The 16654-nt window shown below is 46.9% G+C and overlaps 1 pseudogene; it reads right to left on the bottom strand.

The window, feature by feature from the left end:
• Positions 1-862: 862 nt before the first annotated feature.
• Positions 863-3406, bottom strand: LOC136188183 (uncharacterized; annotated as a pseudogene).
• Positions 3407-16654: the final 13248 nt, after the last annotated feature.

Raw genomic sequence — 16654 nt, 5'->3', positions numbered from 1 at the left:
CTGTGATTTGTAGTTCACCTGTGGCCACAGTGATCAAAGGTACACATTTGGTCACAGCGATCACAGGTACACCTGCGGCCACAGTGATCACAGGTACACCTGATAGCCTCAAGGATCACTGGTGCACCTGTGGCCACAGTAATCACACAGGTACACCTGTGGCCACGGTGAGCATAGGTACACCTGTGACCACAGTGATCAGAGGTACACCTGCAGCAGCAGAGATTTCTGGTACAACTGTGGCCACAGTGATCACGGTACAACTGGTCACAGTGATCCTGTGTACACCTGTAGCCAAAGTGCAAGTACACCTGTGGCCACAGTGATCACGGGTACAACTGGGGCAACAGTAATCACAGACAGGTACACCTGTGACCACAGTGAGCACAAGTACAACTGTGGCCCCTCTGATCTCTGGTACACAGTGATCACAGGTAAACCTGTGACAACAGTGATCGAAGGTAACCCTGTGGCCAAAGAAATCTCTGGTACACCTGTTCTACTATAAACCTTACACCTCCAACAGTTATACAGAAACATTTTGTGGTGGTTATCCTCATCCTGGCGGTGCGATCTGGGTATTTCGGGTATGCCAAACCAGCGTAGAGGTTCTCTCCGCTGATGTGGTCTGGGGATATTACAAAACGCGCGCAGAACTTCAATTAGTGATCACTAATTTATATTACACCCTGTTTCTGGTTCTATTCCTAAATGGGCAGGACTTTTTTTGATGCGAACAAAGAGTGATTATGATGATGGTGTAATTGGCCCATTCCGAAGTACTTATTCACTGAGCTTCATTGACCAAAGAATAGGCGGTCAAGGAAGAACGCACACCAAGAAAGACCTTGGAACAAATTTTTCATCGTCTTTCACAGGAAAAGATGATGGAGAAGGAAAATCGAAATTGATACGGCACGATGAACTTGATAGAGACTCCTTCATTGTTGACGATTGTCTTTTGGTAAAATTGATAGTCTACAGATGGTATTAAAAGACAGATCATTCAACAACCGTCTGGTCCTCCTTACCTGGCTTGATTTCAGTGTCCGTCATTTTCAGCTCCTTGAAATCTACGCGGAAAAACCAATACATAATGATATGAGGCGTTTTTAGCAATTACAGCGCAAGAAAAAATATGACCTCTTCATTAATTAATTAATTAATTAATTAATTAACATCTACGCCCTGCATAGATTTTCAATGCAGTCTCTCTAGAGCGAAGTACCGCACTCAGCCAGATTGCCTTCATTTCCTCCTTGTTCTGGCTGCTCTGTTATTTTCTGTCCATTAATTTTTTCCACTAACGTGATCTCTGTTTCTTCTACCTTCATGATTACTCTGGACTCGGCTGTTTGCACCATTTTTTCAATGCGGTTGTCTAGTAAACAGAAATTAATTAATAATATTTGCTTTACAAGAAACAGAATTCTAGTGAATTACCGTCCTCATTTGCTGCTTGAAGAGAAAAAGCGTGAAATAAGGTAAATTAACTCTTCAGAAAAGTACGCAACTTACTCTGCATAGTTTCTTCTGTCACAGTCAAGCTACAAGTATTGCACGTATTGATTCTCACTTTTTCTTTTAACGCTTCTAAGCATGTAAGTAGGTGAGAGTCTCTGGGTGATCACAAACAGAAATGAGGGAGACAAATAATGAGAACGTAGAAACGACGAGATGCATAGGAGTACGACATCCAGTATGGCGAGTCAGTTCATTCTCTCTCACATGATTGTGTAAAATGTTGACTGACGAACACTATCTGCTAATTCTCGCAATATGGATAACGCCATCGTCTTTAGCAGCTCATTCTGAATGTCATGAGAAACGTACTTGTTTTCTTTCTTATCCAGCCAGTCGCTAAATTTTTGCATCTTCTTCTAGTATCCGTGCCTAAACCGCCCCATCACGCGACGTGCCAGTTATGGTGATGTTCGATATTGTGTATTTTTGATCTTCCGCCCGAAGACACGCCCATATCACATGCAACTAAAAATAGTAGCGCTAGTTCTCGTCAAGCAATTGGCTTATTTGGCGATGATACATAACCGCTTCTTGGAGCAAAGTTACGTCGCCATTGACCACACGCGAAAACATTTCTTTAGGGTTGAATCTCAGATCCATTTGGATTCTTCGTTCCGCTTCTTTCGCATGATCTCTTGAGAGAACGTCCCTTCCGAAAGTTCGAGGCGCCGCAAGCGTGCCTCCTGTCGCTTGCACGTATCCTTCAACGACTTCTCGGAGGCTCGGAACCACTTGTGCAGTAACAACGGCAGCCCTGTTCGCTTGCATCACGATGAAGTCGGGCGTTCCTCGACCTCAGGGAGAGAATTAACTCCAGTCAGTATTAGAGCCCATTTCTGCTGTGCGTACCTGGTATAGGATGTTTGTTCCACGATGCGACGAATTTGTTTATTCCCACTCTGCACACGTCTATGAGAACAGACGACACGGAGAATTTGCTGCAATCATCGGCGATGTCAAGAGCGTCCTGCTCCACCAGTTGGTTTACTGCCGCCTTCAGCGGATAGTTGACGCGCTGATTGATTTCTCCCCACAGCCTTTCGACAGGATGATTCTACACAATAGGATCAAGCGACAGCCCGGTAGCCTACTGTGAACGTTACGTGTTTTGACTCCGTGCGGGCGTAGGAGGTGTCAGTACGATGCTGCGAGAGGCTTTCTTGCACGTACAGTGAGAGCAGAAACTCTGCCCCATGATCCTAATCTGATCCCAGAGACCGTACTCCAGTGTCACCGGCCGGAAGATCTGCTCGTAGATGAGCTGGTTGTTTTTGATTGGCATCGTCGATGTGCGGACAACTTTCCCGCTGAATCCATCGATTGCAGCAACATGCGTGACGCCGTACATGACGAGCTTTTCATTTTGGTCTACGTGTAATTTGTGACCAAAGTATTCGGCGTAGTACGGCATTGGATTGGCTCTCCGTGCCGCCGTCTGTTGGCGCAGTGCATGGTACTCTGGCGCCACTTCGGCCAGTGCCCGTCCAACGCGCCCCTACAACGAGATTCAGAAATTCAAAAATGATTTGAAAAATTGAACAGTACCTCTCCTAATCCATGTAATCCCTGCACGGCGAGCAGCCCTTTCATTGTCTTTCGTCCGTATGTGGGCCCGACCTAAAATCAGAGTCCCACGCCAAATTAGATAATTGCCTCCTCAGGTTACCGACTGTATTCCTTCCTCAACCTTCCGCAAGAGCTCCGCTTCTGTTACTGGCGTTGTCCAGTGAATGTCGTGTTCGTGGCAGTACCGCCGAACGCTGCGTTCACTAAAGCCTTTGATCTCTGGAAATTGTTCCTTCAAATTGTCGCTTATTTGAGCGTGAGTCAACCCTTGGGCAATGTAAGCCCGAACGTCGTCTTCATCAACGTTATCCTTCATTGTAATAGTGAACAGTGCAAAGCCAACTGTGATACGTAGTAATTACTGGGGCGGGCCTTATGCATTAGTGCCCATATAAGGAGTTGTGGATGTCAAAATGACATCTACTCCGCCCTGTCGTGCTTTGGCGGCTAATTTTTGGCCTCCAGGTGCGGACAACCGGTTTCTAATAAGTGACAAACAACGACAAACAAACACCAACAAGGAAAATGCTACGCAATTGTTATACGTTTCTAACGACAACGTCGTAGTTTTAACATCCATCGACGCAATTTCCGCAGTACAACCTAAATTATTAGATTACAAATTTGGCGTGACGTCTTTTCCGTTGCTAAGAGCTTCCAAGGCCTATAAAACCTGAGTATCGAGCTGTGCTGCTCATCTCTTGTTCTCTCTGCCATTCTCTCCAGACGTTCCGAAACCATGAGCGACGCAACTGTTTCTGTCACAAAGGGAGGTGCGACCTACTGCATGAAAATCAACGATGTCAGCCTCTCCCGCTTGCAACTTCTCCTTGGAGTAAGCCAGCCGACAGTAGGCAGATTATGCACTCACCTTGATGCAAAAACGCATTCCTTGTCAATAACGACCAGGGAGACTCTTCGGCAGCTGTAACGCCCCTTTTCCCCAATCTCGTCACAGGACGATTTTCCTGCGAGCCAGGATGCAGATACAAATTCGTCGACGGCAGCGCTGCTTCTAACCCGGAGCCGCTGCAGTCCTTTTCTGCTGCAGTGTCTCCGTCCGCAGGGCTACTGCAACATTGGCAGCCGAGCAGCGGTCTCTCGCCAGCCGTGGGCGCGGCTCGATTTATGCAAACAGTGAGAACGTCCTCAGCAAGGAAGCGAAAGGCGCCTGCCTTCGAGGTGACAGAGCAAATAACCCTGTAGCAGATCAGCCTTGTCAGCGTCGATATTTCGGATGACAGAAGAAGGCTGAAGGTGGGAATAGGACAACCAATCCAGACGTCAAATGTTCAACTGAGAGAAGGCGACGTTTCCGTCCCTTCTATGACTACAATGGTCCAGGAGTGCTTTCAGAGAGCTTCTTGTCTCGACATAACCGACCGGATTGTGCTGGTAGACAAGGACGCATCGGTCAAACACGACGAGCCTGGAACGAGAAGTGAGTAAAAAAAGTATAAAAATTATTATAGCATCTCCCTTTCTAGGTTTGGCCTTTTGGAAAGCGCCAAATAGGCGCCTATTTGCTGTACAATTCTCGGACCTTCAGGAGGCGCGTTTGATGCTGGTCGGCCGCAACGCCCCGCCCCCAGCCTGAGGCTTTGAAGGAATGCAGCAGGCTGTGACGCCGGTTCCAGGCGCAGTAAAGCAACAACTGGATGTCCTCTTGAGAAGCGTCGAAACGGTGTTGTCCGACTTCGTCATCGCCACCTGCTGCAGCAACTTTTTCGGCTGCTACCCGTGTTCCTTTCAGTACCTGGGCAGCCTCGTGACTGTCCTCTCTGCCGTGCTCGTCTCGACGCAAGTGATGTCGTGCTCCACACCGAATCCACCAACAAGAAAATGACTTCACCCAGACGGCTGTACCACTCTCTGAATGCTTGAGATTGCTGCTTTTTTTCATTCATTCCCTTATTATTATCATTGGAAATCAAATTTTGCATGGATTAAGAGTAGGAGCTTACCAATCTGTTACACACTGAGCCTCGTCGATAACTATTGACACAAGTCTTTGTTTGATTTCAATTTTCAGAAGAGCACCTCTCCATCCGGAAGTAAAAATTGTCTCTGAACTAGAAAATACGTGAGAAACTTCAGGCGAAATAGTTGTTTGTTGAGCTGAAGTCGAAAATAAACCATTGATGCCAAAAAAGGCAATTTTTTAATTTGATTGGAGATAAGCTGGGTAAGAGGTGTGAAACGATCAGGACTAAAGCTTTGTGCTCCTTGTCTTTCGGAAAAGGAAATCATGTGCCATTGGTAGAAGGTAATATATAAGTGATTTGCCATATCCCGTTGGAAGAATGGCAGATGTGTCTCTGTTTCGTAGTACGCTCGCGATAGCATCGACTTGCTTTTCCTTGAGGTGACAAGGCAACGTAGGGTATCCAGAGTTTCCAACCTAGAAGGAGGTAAATGCGTGAGATTGGGCGCGGAAGCGCGCCGAAAATTGTTTAGACCACGCCTACATTCTACTAAAGCTACTTTTTGGAGTCGTCATTAGATCTCTTCGTCGCTTTTTTGGCGTCTTCAAGCACTCTTTTGCTGGGATTGAATTTGTAGCAGGGCTCAACATCGTGCATTTTGATTTCAATTATGCTCGACAAAGTTCCCATTCAGGTCAAGACGAGACCGATAACTTGTTTTGTTCATCTTGATGCTGAAGACACGTTCTTCTCCAGCATTCGAATGTTGTAGACCGAGGACTATTTCCGCTACCTTAGCCAAAAAGCGAAATTTGAGGGTGCAGCCATCTGTTGATTTTATCTGTGACAGATACGCCCAAACAATGTCCATTCTCGTAAATTCAGATATTGCCTGAGTTTCTTCGTCAACAATTTCTTCCTTAGCATCCCTCCAAACGGAACTTGGAATATTATCTTTTTCCATCAGTTGATATTCGATGAATTCGTCGTGAATTGCATCAATTTCTTCAGGTTCAAACTTTAGAAAGTTGTTGAACCGGGTCACAAAATACTCTACGTCAGCATAATCAGCATGTTCCCTCCTTTCAAAATTAACCAATTTGGCACGTTTCAACGTTTCATCGGTTAGCGGCAGTTTTGCAACCATATACCGTGCTGCTGCTATGTAGTATTTCTTTACTGCAGACAGGAATTTTTCCACTTTTTTTCGGTAACGGATACTTCGCTTTCTAACTTCTTCAGTTCTTGCCTCGCATTTAAACAGTGAATCATCATCACATTGATTTTCTGGCTCAGCGTATGGAACACCATTGAAATTAGGATAGTTTTTAAGAACTGATATTTTAATAAATTTGAAAAGGTTTTCCGCAGAAAGTTAACGCAATGAGGATACAAATAGTAGATAGCTGGATCTTTCCTTTGCAGAAAAACGTTAAACTTCACAAGATCAGAAAGTACAGTCTTATAAAATAAAAGATACAGCTTCGTCATGGGATTGCTAAAGAGAGCAGCTAAACGTCTAAACCGTGCCTGTGGTTCTTCGGCCGAAAGAATGTAAGACTTAAGGCCATCGTAAAGTTTCAATATACGCTCAACGGCATTGATTAAACTTAACCATCTTTTGGACACATGCTTAACAACAACAACTTGCTGATAGGTTATGTCGCAGAAACAGCAGAAGTCAGCAAGAGAATTTTTCCTTTTCGAGCTTTTGTCAAACCAGTAAAAGAGGTCTATTGCCATTTCTTCAATATTAAATCCGCTTTCTAATGCAAAGGCAGAAGAAGCGGCATTTCCAATGTTGTTCGAAATGTGGCAAGAGCAACCCAGAAAATAGACATTGGAATTGACTTGTAGTACCCTCGATTTTATCGAGTTGTGTTTACGCAAGTTCACGCTGGCATTGTCCACACTAAATCCGACGCAGTTGTTCCACGAAACATTACACGTTCTCAAAACATCTGAAATTTTTGAAAAAATTTCAGCAGAAGTTGCAGCATTAACGCCATCGGTCGTTCCCATATCAAGAAACCTAGATTCGATTCGGTGACGATTTGTATCAAATATTTTGACGGTGATCAGATTCATTTTAAGAAGGCCAGTGTCATTTGATCCGTCAGTTGCCAAAGTGAAAGGCTGATGCTGCATTGCCTCAATAAGTTCTCTTTTGAAAGCCGGTGCTACTGCTCCGTTAAGAATAGCAGTAGTTTTTGTCCGCGCACAGAAAAAGCTTTTGGCAACGTCGCCGTCGAAAACAGAACCTTGAGCTCAGATGATCAGCAACCGCAATAGGAACGTTGTTCTGGGCAAGGAGAGTGCTGATTTTAACTTCAGCTGTAATAATCTACGAAAACTCTTATTAATTTACGCAACAAAGTCTGAAAGAAAATACCTTAGGGCCAACGGTCCATCACTTGAAGAAAAAGTGATTCGATTCTGCTTATCCAACTTCTTAGACAGCTCCAAGTGCCTGGTTCCTTGCGCATGCCTTGAAACGTCAGCCTCTCCTTGATTTTTGCATGAAAGTGTTTTATTGCAGATTGTGCAATGAAAGGAATAGCTGTCCTGCCTAACAGGTTGAAGAAACGAATACTTTCGTGTCCAGTCCTTGTTGAATTTCGTGTCATAGGTCGCTGCGCCGCGCACAACTGCGCACTTTTTTCTCTTTGATGGAGTTCCAACCGAAATGATGTCAGGATCGGCCATTGAATCGCTGTCACTCGAAGCCATAACAGTCAAGGGCGTATATGTCTGAGCAAAGAATGAAAGTACAAGTCAGACCTCAGATCAGACGCTAATCAGAAATGAAAGGTGGAGGCGATGCTGACGAGTTTCCGTGTGCTAGCGAAGAGTAGGAGTCTGGCAGTAGCGCGCGTGAAAGAAGTCGTAATCAAGCGCGCTAAACCAAATATATCTATTGTAAAATATTTTCAAAATGCGTGAGAAATTTGAGGCTATGCGTGAGAGCATGAGATGAAGTCAAAATGCGTGAGTGTCACGCACAATGCGTGACACTTGGCAGGACTGGGGTATCGTAGAAGAACAGCAGACAGCGCGTTTCGTCAGTGGTGCAAGAAAACGCCATAGTTTTGAGGACTTACGTATTTTTGCTTGTCCGTTTGACTCGGTAAGAGAGGAAGAAGACGAAATTCGGAGCTATACGTTGCACGTACTAGGCGCGATTCTGCGTACTTCTTTTCGATTCCGATCGATCTCAATGACGCCGACGTAGTCTGTAACAGGTGATACGAACATAAAACAGCCGTACAGCATAGCTTTCTCACGAATCCTCGATCGTTAGTGGTACGTTGATCGACATTCGAGCGTCTATATAAGAGACAAAAACCACAAAGCATCGTTGTCGAAGCAGCTCTAGAGAGCGAAACTTACCTGAAACTGGCCCATTCAGGCAGGTAACTGTGGCGTCCATCGATCGGGCCCCTGGGTGCGTCATCAAAGTCGCGTCATCGGATCGCCTCGTGGAAAAGCATGTGTTTTATCACGTGACGGGCTTCGACCAATCAGTAGCGTGCAGGAGGAATGTCTAATACTGAAGCGTGATTGGTGCGGCTTGGTCATGTGAAGCAGTCCAGACTATGGGTCGGGATGCGAGCGCCCGTATGTGGAGCGCGCGTTAGACCGAACCACAGTCTGGATCCTCGAGACTATCGCGGACGCCGTAATTAATATTCCTACTGTACTTCGGCGGCTAACTTCTTCAATTGGGTAGTACTGCTTGTAGCAAAACTCGACAAAGCGCTTGTGCTCGTCGTACGTTTCCCTACGATTTGAGCGTGAGATAAGGGAATAAAAACCTGCTTTTTTTCAACTTCTTGTAATATATCCCTAGCTAAGAGCAAACATTTGTATTTTTCATTTTCTTTATATTTTAAGAACTCACTTTAAAATGACGTCAGTGTTGATGACGCTAATACGTCAAGTGACATTAATTAAATTGATCAAGGCTAATTGATAACTCGGATAATCGACGTTCGGATCATCGACGATGTACTTGATATGGTCACCCGGCATCCGTTAAGATAATATAAATGTGACATTTATCGATTGCGAGATTCAAACTCAGTTTACAATTTTATTACAACATCTAACAAAAATTGAATCCACCTAAGCACCTACATCTATTGACACGTAGAAAATCAACAGAAGTAGGAATAAACCCTTGCCTGAAAAGAATCACATTGTTTCATTTATAGACACCAACAACAAAATCCTAAACAATTTAAAATCGGACCAAAGGCTATCGGCGGATGTAAGATATTTGCCGTTGTATACGTGTGTCTAACCCAACCATAACCCGGTGTAAACCTTACTGGTATCGGAGGCGGCCCCGCACCACTAGCTTGATGTAGACAGAGATAAAATAGGAGAGGGATTGGTAACTAGCCGATGTCACGTGACTTTGCGTGACGCTAGCTGTGTCTCGCTCTCCATGGAAGCCTTTTCAGCTGCTATCGACGCGTTTCTCAATAAGGGGATATGTTCGACTCATTCGACTCTTTCGTCGCGCTCCTCGCAGACGTTGGCGCTTGCCAAAGAGCTTCGAAGTAGGGAGCCCAGAATGCGCTCGGACGGCGTCCATAATCGTCTTCGCGGTCAACGACTGCGTGAAACAAGCGATAGGCGTCGTATCGTCTGCTTCTAGACGAGGGAAAGCACCGTTGTCTTCCAAGAGGTGTCGTTGACCATTTTGCCTTTATATTGGGAATCACTGTTTGCGAATACCCTCTGCTACCACAGTCGATAAACGACTACCTTTTCGAGGATGCTTTCTGTCGACAATTTTCGGTTGCTCAAGGGCAGAGAGGTGGCACTGGCATCGATCGCACCATAACGGATGACGAAATGAATGCTTTGAGGTACATGTCGGGATCCATTTCTCATAAGCTTCTGCGAAAGTACAGTTTGGCCGACTTGTCTAAAAGCAGAGCATTTTGTTTCCTATTGGAACAACTTAGGGACGACTTCTCTTCAACAGCCGAAGATGATCGCTTTCGAATGGACTCGAAGGCCAACTTACCTGTCTCGCTCTGAAAAGCATGCCAAGAAAGAGCTGGCATTGCCCTGAGTGCCAAAAAAGTCGGAAAAGAAAATGTTAAGACGCGTATCGTTATTACTACAGTATCGTATATTTCGCGAGTGCTGCATTAAATTTAGGTAACAGACGTTAGTCAAAAGGGACGACAGAATTGCACATGTTCATTAGACAGCAGCAAACGCAAACCATCTTGTCAAGAGTCGTTGGACTCTGGTCCTTTGACATTATTGCATCGATCGGCTGCGTCGCGCTCAATATCTGTAATGTCTGCCGTAGTAATCCTATCAGACGTTCCACGTGAAATCGTACATTTGCTATTCTTTTAGTCTGCTCTAGCGACTTCATTGAGCTGACTCTTTCCCCTTGTCCATGCTGGAGTCGTTACTATTGCACAATGCAATCCAACAGAATTTTGAATATCAAAGCCTCTGTCTGCTAGAATCGTATCTCCCGGCAGTAGGTTATGAAGAAGACAACTACTTTCCAAATAACTTTGTAAACATGATGTCCTCGTATAACGCTGGCGAATTCGAAGTTACATTCGCCGTCTTCCATTGCGCATGCTCCGCATGCGTATAAGCGCATACCGTGAACTACCGAGTAAACGCCCACACCCGAGCAAGCAACCCCCCCCCCCCCCCCCCCCCCCCCCTTTTAGGCCCAAAATAGTGTACAGGGTAAGTTACACTCCGTGTAAACGCCCACCCAAACACGGGACATTACATCGGTTGCGCACCTGCATTGCATCAGTCGCGCACGTACAAATAGCTAAGCGGCATGCATATTACGACGTTGCATTCAAATGCTCGGCAATTAGGAGGAACATTTCGAAGACAGCAAGAGAGTTCGAAGTCGATCCGAAGCAAATTCGTGAGTGGAATTCAAAATACGAGGATCTCATGAAGTTGAACCACGGCACCTCAAAAAAGAAGCGAAAATTTATCCCGGGCCGCTGTAGCGTCACAGGATCTTGATAGCAGAGTTTTCTCGTACCTAGAGAACCAGCGTTCAGAAGGTTTTTTCGTTTCCGACAAAGATCTTCGAGAATTTGCGAAAGAAGTTGCCGGAGGCTTGGAATTATCTCATTTTGCTGCGAGTCCACAATGGCCATCTCGTTGGAAGAAACAAGTTGGCGTAGACCCACACAAGTTGGGACCAACACTTCCCAGTTTGTCCCCACCGATTACGAAGAAAAACTGCACGCTTTCCGCCGGTGAAGAAGAATTTCTATTTCATTGACTGTCGCTTTATTATAACTAATTTCTTTAGGTCAGTGATCTTTCATAGAAGAACTTGGGGCGTTAGCCCCGATCAAATTGCTAACATGGAGCTCGAATCAATCTCAGAGGCCCAGAGGCACGTCGTTCTCCTTGTCGACGAGATGAAAGTTAGAGAGGATATCGTCTTCGACAAACATTTGGGGGAAGTTGTTGGGCTTGTCCATCTTGGCGAATTCAACAACACGTAGGCGAATTTCGAGGCTGGGTTCCGGGAAGGAAAGATTCTAGTTGCGACGCACGTGCTCGGTTTGACAGTTCGTGGGCTGGTGACGTCTTTTAAATTTCCTTACGCCCACTTCCCAACGGCAGGTAAAATGGAAATTACTTTTGCACTGACGACACCTTCCTTGTTTTCCTAGGTGTTCACTATATTGCTCTGCACGCGATAATATGGGAGGCGATTCGACAACTTGAAATATGCGGTTTCATCGTTATCGCCGTGACTTCGAATGGTGCTGCTAGCAATCGTCGTTTTTTAAGGCAGCATTCGTCCCATGAAAAATGAGGGAGTTGTGTACAAGGCCCTCAATCGATACAGTCATCCGCCGAGACCACTATTCTTCTTCTCGGACGTCCCTCATTTGATAAAAACAACTCGAAACTGCCTGTCGCACTCGTACGCAGGCAGCTCGCGTCGATCGATGATTGTAAGTCCTCGCGGAACCCAAAGTACATTCTGGCTGATTAAGACGAATATTTGTGACATGGAAGCACAAACGCGATTTAAACGATCGTTGCCGCATTGCTACAGAAGCGGACTGTCCGTGCTCCCAAAGTCGAAACTTGAGCACGTGGAACTTACGTCGTATTCTCGCATGTGAGTGGATCTTGCTGCACAAGTACGTTTGTGAGATACATCTGCGGACAAATGCAATCTCGGCCTAATTTTGTGCAAATAGGTGTTGAGTTTAAAGACGTCATCTGGAGGTGCGGGCAATGCTGATCGAGATGTTTCGCGCTTGAAATTCTTCGCGAAGACGCGAAGACGTTGCTGAAGCGCATTTTAGAGGCATCCGTTGCGAGATCGGTCCAACAGCTGCAATCATTAATCCTCAGCTGTGCTTAGACAGCGCAAAAAGTTTTGATTAATAATCAAAAAGATAGCAGATGTCATTTCGTCTTTCGAAAAACTTCGTATGACGCTTCTGCAATCAATGTAAAGCAATTTGGTGGCGGCTTTATCTCTGCAATGGAATGGAGTTCTGGCAAGTAGCTATCCTCTGGCATTAGCTTTACCTGTCTCCCGCAGGGTGGTAAACCTTCTAAAGTAAAAAACCCTTCGAGTGCGGAGTGTACTCTCAGACTGCGGATTACGTAAAGGGGCGGCTAGTTATGTTTTGGGAGTAGCAACGAAAAGCAGCCACAACGAAAGGCGCGAAAGCGATGCGATGGCATCCGATGATGATAAAGTGGGCTCTCTACCTGCTCATGCTGTCGTCCGCAGCGTACCACGCCATTCGATCTGCCGGCTTTATGACAATGCCAAGCGAACGTACTCTGCGGGACTACATTCACGTCTTCCCGTCCCTCTCTGGATTCAACTCGGCCACCAACAGGCAGCTGATGACCGAGGCAAAGATCGAAACACTTACGAAGTTCAAAAGGCAAATCGTTCTATCATTAGACGAGATGAAGATCCGAGAGGACCTCGTCTATGATAAAACTTCTGAACACTTGGTGGCGCTGTAAATGTCGACGTCAATTGTTTTCGAAGTTTAGGCAGAGGAGTTACCGGTATGTCTGTTTTTTTTGTGCTTGAATGTTGTCCGGAAACAGACACCTTTTTCGCGGATTGGCGTTATCTCCCTATAGCCAAGGGCAAACGATCCCTGGCATCGAACGGATGCTGCGAGGTCTATCATTTGTTTGCCTGAAGGATTCGTGTTTCTTCCTCATTTCATTCGCACCGTTCCGAAGTAGTTCTCTAGCACGTCTTGGCTGAGCCTTTCGCTAATTAGGAAGTGATATTTGCACTCCGGCAGGCTCGTGATTGCCGAGTTGCAACCGGAGGTGTTCGAAACGCCAACCCACACATCCTCCCCCTCATCCACGAGGACTGTCGCGAAGCACTTGACGAAGCGTGTTAAATGACGCTTGAATCGGAGCGACATCATCAGGAATGTGGGGTAATGTCGGACGTGGAGCGGACGGATGTTTTTGCTCAAGTTTGTGGAAAGTGTCGTCATAAGGCGGGGCCAGTCCCTTACTAGTGAGAAGATGGCCCGCACGAGAGATTTATGACGGACCTTCTTTTCGACTGCTGCACCAAGCGCGGACGGAGTCATTCCATCAGCAGCAACATCGCCCCCAATGTCGAGGTCAGGAGACGACGTCTCGGCGAAGTGTGAAGCGTACTGATTGACTATTGTTACCTCACTAGCCGCGAGCATGCGCATGGGTTTGTCCGCCCTGCCGATGCGAGGTGTGTTACGGATGTACCCTGTATGTGCTCACTCCTCACACGCGCGCCGCACGAACGAGTGGGCCTTTCTTCGCTGTCCGGTGCTTCGGAATTTGGAGAGACACTCTAGGCATAGAATTAATAAGAGGGGAATAGGCAACTCTCCGATCACGTGAGCGATCTACTGAAGCAAGGGATGAAAGGCAGGGCCCGTATGTTCCCTAGTTAATTAAATAGCAAAAATCCATGCATCGATCAATCACGTACACCAAACATTCGCCGACCCCGAATACGATCGCAACGTTCAAATATGAGCAATCTAGAGAAGATAATCGAAGCCATTCGATCGAACGATACGAAATAAGACAAGCGCTACACAAAAAGGAGCGTGCTAATTGTCGCGAAATCTTGCTGGGCTGGCGATTCGGATGAGCGCTCAGTCGTTTTATTCTTAGTCGGTCGCACACACTCACTCGACGCTACACTACACCGGACAACACTAACTGAACTCACTGAACTAACTGATCACACGGGTACAGACTATTACTAGCTGTCTAATACCCGGCTACGCCGGGTATTTCTGGTGACGTATAAGTTGTAATGTGACAGAGGTCGGAGGAATTCAGTGAAAGATTTCGTGGTATACAATATTCTTTGTTTTGTTGTCGTGAGTTAGGACGTAAAGATTGTGAGGAGAATGGACACGGGAACAGGCGACATAGAATTGTCCGTGGGAAAAGCAGTGAGTTAGGAGTGATAGTCCTACGATGTCTAAAGTTTGACCTTGAGCTTTGTTGATTGTCATGGCAAAGGATAGTCTAATAGGAAATTGCAGTCGTCTAAAGGGTATTGTGGTGTCAGTGGGAATGAGAGGTATGCGAAAAATGAAGACGTGTTGTCCTTGGTGCTGGCCAAGGGCGATTCATTGAAGGTGCGCAATGCTTCGAAGCTGGTCGGACCTCGGACAGTGTGGAGAAGAAGGCGTAAGTGGTAGCATTCGGTGTCGTTCGGATGAACGGTGTAGACTCGCCCGAGGCAGTCGGATTCATAAATTAGCGGATATCCTTCGGCAGCAATCATGTGATCGTCATTTGACCAATGGTCTTCCCCGATGACGCGTCCCGGAAGTTGCCCCTGCGGCCCTCGAACCGCAAAACGCGCAAAACGGCGTGAAAACGTCCTCGACAGCGTCCTTTGCGCGAAAAACCGAATGAGAAAATACATCTTCGCAAATGGTAACTGTCTAATCGACGGTCAGTTGCGCGGAAAGGCGAAAGCAAAAGAGGGCGTAAACCGGCTACACCCTCTGCGAGCGAAATCTAATTACGCCACAGATCGCTCGCGAATCTCGCGCAAACGACTATCGCGAGCGAAAGCGAGCGGTCTACGCGCCAAACGCACACGCGAAAAGCGAACGCGAGTTCGACCCAAAAAAAGGCGCGCAGGAGCCGCACCAGCAACTCCCCGATCCGCACTCCGCGACAACCGCGATCCCCCGATCGGGGCGCCGCGACAAAGCGACCGGCGTTACCACTCCGCCGGACCTCGAAAATTGTGCTCGTGCGGCGACGCGGTGCAAAAGCGCTTCGTGCGGTCGAAGTAGCGTTTAGAAATTTGCACTTGTGCTCTTAGTACGCCACAGATCGCTCGCGAATCTCGCGCAAACGACTATCGCGAGCGAAAGCGAGCGGTCTACGCGCCAAACGCACACGCGAAAAGCGAACGCGAGTTCGACCCAAAAAAAGGCGCGCAGGAGCCGCACCAGCAACTCCCCGATCCGCACTCCGCGACAACCGCGATCCCCCGATCGGGGCGCCGCGACAAAGCGACCGGCGTTACCACTCCGCCGGACCTCGAAAATTGTGCTCGTGCGGCGACGCGGTGCAAAAGCGCTTCGTGCGGTCGAAGTAGCGTTTAGAAATTTGCACTTGTGCTCTTAGTAGTATAGATAACTTTCAAGGGAGGGGCCATTATCGTCACGGGCTGCAGTCCCGGACGACAATTTCCCACACTCCTCCCCTGCAAGTTCCTAGCTACACACTAACACACAACAATCAAAAGAGAACAGAACAGAAAAACAAACTACTTTCAGGCCTGACTACACAACTCTGCACCTCATACAACTCACAACTCAAAACTCTAACAGAAACTCACAAGTCCCACTCATCATCACTGGCATCCTCAACGACTCCATCCACATCAACCTCTTCCTCGAAGCCATAGCGGACGGGTGCTCGTTTGACCCTCTTAGGGCGCCCTACGGCTAGCCCTATTTCCGCGGCTCTACTTCGGCACCTCCCACGGCCAACTCACCTTCACCTCGCTCTTCAACCCCATCAACTTCACCTTCGTCTTCTTCATTACGAACGGCTTCTCTGGGGTTTCTCACATCTCCTTCCTCACCATCTTCTCCAATCAGCGGATACACCGGGGTAAATTCATCCTCGGGTACCGCGCTTCTCAACAGCGAACTCGCTTCGCTCACATTCGCCTCACGACTACGAATCGCAGATTCCTGTTTGGACCTCTGGGATTCGGTTGGCGTCGGCCAAAAATAACACTTCTTAATTCGATTCACGTGTATTCTCTTCAGAGGACCTCCTCCGACTTTCTTGACTTTAACATTCATCTCGTTCATCTTCTCGACGATCTCGTACGGACCCTCATATTTCAATGCAAGCTTCTTGCTCGTGCCTTTGCGAATCTTCGTGCTTCGTACCCAAACTAATTCACCTTCGTTGTAATCCGGGGTTTTCGAAATTCTCGCATCGTATGCCTTCTTTTGATCCTCCTGTGCTTTGGCGATCCTCAGCTCCGCGACGTCTTCAAGTGACGCAAGCTGACGTTTCAACCCTTCCCCGTAGTCCATCGTCGTAGTAGCACTTTCCCAATCAGTTTCGTA

This window comes from Oscarella lobularis, chromosome 6 (genome assembly GCF_947507565.1).
Source record: "Oscarella lobularis chromosome 6, ooOscLobu1.1, whole genome shotgun sequence".
NCBI classification, from domain to species: Eukaryota; Metazoa; Porifera; class Homoscleromorpha; order Homosclerophorida; family Oscarellidae; genus Oscarella; species Oscarella lobularis.
Note: the sequence above shows the minus strand (reverse complement) of the source record. Positions and strands in the feature narration are given on the sequence as shown.